The sequence below is a fragment of the Macaca nemestrina genome, chromosome 4, assembly GCF_043159975.1.
Source record: "Macaca nemestrina isolate mMacNem1 chromosome 4, mMacNem.hap1, whole genome shotgun sequence".
Taxonomy (NCBI): domain Eukaryota; kingdom Metazoa; phylum Chordata; class Mammalia; order Primates; family Cercopithecidae; genus Macaca; species Macaca nemestrina.
Window position 1 is genome coordinate 188,832,498 of NC_092128.1, and position 3,925 is coordinate 188,836,422.

The following is a 3,925-nucleotide window of genomic DNA, read 5'->3' on the forward strand; positions in this document are numbered from 1 at the left end:
GGGTGTTCCGGAAACTCCGCAGTCACTGGGGAGGGGTCGCCGAGAGCCCCGCACCACCCGCCCTTGGGGCACAGTCAGCCCCCCACCACCGGCCCTCGGTGCGCAGACAGCCCTGCCACCCGCCCTCAGGGCACAAACACAGGGCCTGTCCCCTGCCCGTGGGCGCAGCTGTCCTGCTCCCTCCCAGAAGGCACTTGGACTTTTGTGGAAAAAGAGCTTCTGGGATGGAAAATCCCTGGATGAGTTTCCTCCCAGCCTTTCCTGGGAGTGGAGGACAGACCTCCACCCCCAGGGGGGAGGTCCAGCCAGCGCTGGGAGAGTGCAGGGCGGGGCCCCAAGGCTCCGCACTGCAGCCTGGCCCTGCGGGGCTGGGAGCACTATCCCCTCCCCGTCCACCCTCACTGCGTGGGCCTTGGTGGCCTCCTTGTCTAGAAAATTTCCCAGGTGGGGCCTGGGTTTTTGGAGCCCATGGAGAGCAGGTCCTCCACATCTCGGGTGCCCTGGGTAGGGCAGGGAGGAGACCAAGGCGTCGCGCAGAGCTTGGCCAGCCGTGGTCAAAGGAGAGGTGGTGACTGAGAGACGTGGGAGGAAAAAGATTTTTAAAGGGGGAGGTGGGACCTACCCTGGGGCTGGGGTTGGGGGCTCCACCTGGGCGTGGGCGGGGGAGGGGGTGCAGTTAGTCCAAAAGGGGAGGGGGAGGAGAGGGGTGGGGAGGAGGGGGCTGGCAGAAGCAGGGCCTGGGCCAGCAACCTTGGGGCTCCCACCAGCAGCCCTGAGTCTCCTCTTAACTTTCCCTGTGGACAAAGGCAGTTTCCTGGGATGGTCTTTCCTTCTTGTTCCACCCACTTTTATGGGTTTAAGAAAACCACTGACACAGGACAGTGGTGGTGGGTGATTCCCCTTTTCCCGCGCTTACGTTTGGAGGCACCAGGGCTCCCCAAGGCGGACTGAGGGGCTCCTCTCCCTGAACGCAGGACCCCGATGGGGGTGGGGTGGGGGTGGAGGGCAGGCAGATTCCAGAAACAGCCCCGCCCTCCCCTGCCTCCCGGGACAGCTTCCTCTGCCCAGCCCACCTCATGCTCCCTCCTCATCCCTGCCTGGCCAGGTCGTGCTGGAAGATGAGGGTCGGGTCCACCCGCAGGAGTCAGAGAGGCCCTGCCAGGGGCACTGCACATTCAAGGCCCTCTCCTCCATCCTTCTTCCTCTCCCTCCTCCCACCCTCTCCCCCTCCTCCCACCCTCTCCCTCCTTCTACCCTCTGCCTCTTCCCACCCTCTCCCTCCTTCTACCCTCTGCCTCTTCCCACCCTCTCCCTCCTTCTACCCTCTGCCTCTTCCCACCCCCTCTTCCCCTCCTCCTACCCCCTCCCCCCTCCCACCCTCTCCCTCCCCACACCTGGAGACTCAGACCCACCCAGGGCTGTGGACGATGGGCACAGTGGGGTAAAGGCCTGCTCCCCACAGCTGCTTCTGGGATACCAGACTGGGCCCAGAGTCCCCATCCGCAGAAGGGCCCGCAGGCCTGAGAAAGAGGAAAAGTCCCCAGGTCGCAGGGAAGGGGGTGTGGCTCGCCCCCTTCTTCCCTTTCTCTGCAAGCGCATTTACCTCCCCCCACACACAGGCGGGGCTGCAGGGCCCTTCCCAGTCAAACCCTGCAGTCCAGCTCTCCGGTAGGCCCCCCAGGGCAGCGGTTTCCTGGCTCTGTGCTTCCTAGGATTCTGGAAGCCGACTGGGCTCAGGACGGGAGCCCCATGGGAGAAGGATCTCTTGCAGGAATGGCCTGGATTGGGGCTGGGGGTGGACAAGTGCCAGAGACACCTGGGTAACTTCAGGAGAGAGGAGGGAGGGGGAGAGGAGGGGACAGGAGAGAGGAGGGAGAGGGCAAAGGGGAGAGGAGGGAGCAGTAGAGGAGGATGAGGACAGGGGAGAAGAGGGAGGGGAAGATGAGGGAAGGGGGAGAGGAGGGAGGGGGAAAGGAGGGAAGGGGAAGAGAAGGGAGGGGAGAGGAGGGGACAGGAGAGAGGAGGGAGGGGCAGAGGAGTGAGCGTGAGAGGAGGGAGGGGGAAAGAAGAGGAAAGGGGGAGACGAGGGAGGAGGAGATAAGAGGGGAGAGGAGTGAGCATGAGAGGAGGGACGGGAGAGGAGGTGACAGGAGAGAGGAGGGAGTGGGACAGGAGTGAGCGTGAGAGGAGGGAGGGAGAGAGGAGGGAGGGGGAGAGGAAGGAAGAGGGAGAGGAATGAGCATGAGAGGAGGGAGGGGGAGAGGAGGGGACAGGAGAGAGGAGGGAGGGGGACAGGAGTGAGCATGAGAGGAGGGAGCGGGAGAGGAGGGAGGGGGAGAGAAGGGGACAGGAGTGAGCGTGAGAGGAGGGAGCGGGGAGAGGAAGGAAGAGGGAGAGGAATGAGCATGAGAGGAGGGAGGGGGAGAGGAGGGGACAGGAGAGAGGAGGGAGGGGGACAGGAGTGAGCATGAGAGGAGGGAGCGGGAGAGGAGGGAGGGGGAGAGAAGGGGACAGGAGTGAGCGTGAGAGGAGGGAGCGGGGAGAGGAAGGAAGAGGGAGAGGAATGAGCATGAGAGGAGGGAGGGGGAGAGGAGGCAGCGTGAGAGGAGGGAGGGGAGAGGAGCGAAGAGGGAGAGGAGGAAGTGTGAGGGGAGGGAGAGGGAGAGAGAAGGAAAGGGGAGAGGAGGGGGCAGGAGAGAGGAGAGGAAGGGGGAGAGGGAGCGGGAGGAGGAGGGGAGGGGGAGCGGAGGGAGCTCACCCGCCGTGGGGTAGGGCGTGGGGTGGAAATCAGCCCCATGACAACACTAAGCTCAGCCAAGACTGGGATTCAGGATGTTTTATTTTCATGCTTTGTGTGGTTTTCATATTCTCCCCAAGACATAAGCATCACTTACAATCAGGAAAGATCCCTGATGAAAGTGCATAAAGGGATACAAAGCAGGCGATCACACGTCTATAAACATGCTTACAGCACGGTGGCCGCAGTGGCTCACGCCTGTAATCCCAGCACTTTGGGAGGCCAAGGTGGGCAGATCACCTGAGGTCAGGAGTTTGAGGCCAGCCTGGCCAACATGGCGAAACCCTGTCTCTACTAAAAATACAAAAATTAGCCAGGCATGGTGGCGCGCACCTGTAATCCCAGCTACTCAGGAGGCTGAGGCAGGAGAATCACTTGAACTCAGGAGGCGGAGGTTGCAGTGGGCCGAGATCGCACCATTGCACTCCAGCCTCGGCGAGGAGCGAGACGCCATCTAAAAGAAAGAAAAATGCTTACAGCAGAAACACACCAAAGTATTAGCTCTGAATCCCGCTCGGTAGTGAAACTAGATGTTGCTTTACGATTAAAAAAAAAATTCACTATGATGAACATGTATCTTCTTCACAAGAGGAAAAGTGAAGTTTACTCCGAGTCATCATTGCAGAGTTCCTGTGAGGCAGAGGCACCTCTGGGCCCCACCCCGGGCTGGAACCGCCCTGAGCCTGACCCCCTCGCTCAGTGCGGCCCCAGCCCTGCCTCGGAGAAGTGCAGTCCAGGCTGCAGCATGGGACCCGGGGAGGAGTCGGACCGTGGCCTGGAGCTCCGAGTGCTGCAGCCTGCCGTGTTGGTGTTATTCCCACGCCATCTCCACAGCTCCTGCCGCACCCGCCTCGTGAAGTGGGCACCCACGCTGCAGACCTGCTGGCGGTGCTGGTGGCGTGCTGTGAACTGACTCGCGAAACCACCTCTGCAAGGCAAAACGGGCCATCGGCCACTGGGCCCAGTGAACACATCCCTGCGTGTCGGGGCGTCTGCGTCTCTTCCGTTTTACAGACCGTGTGTCAGCCACCTGCTGCTGTGTGCCTGTGGCGGGGCCCTCGCTGCAGGGAATGCCGTGTTCTTGGTGTTTGCTTACACAGCAGTTACTATTTCTTTTCCCAAATCTGC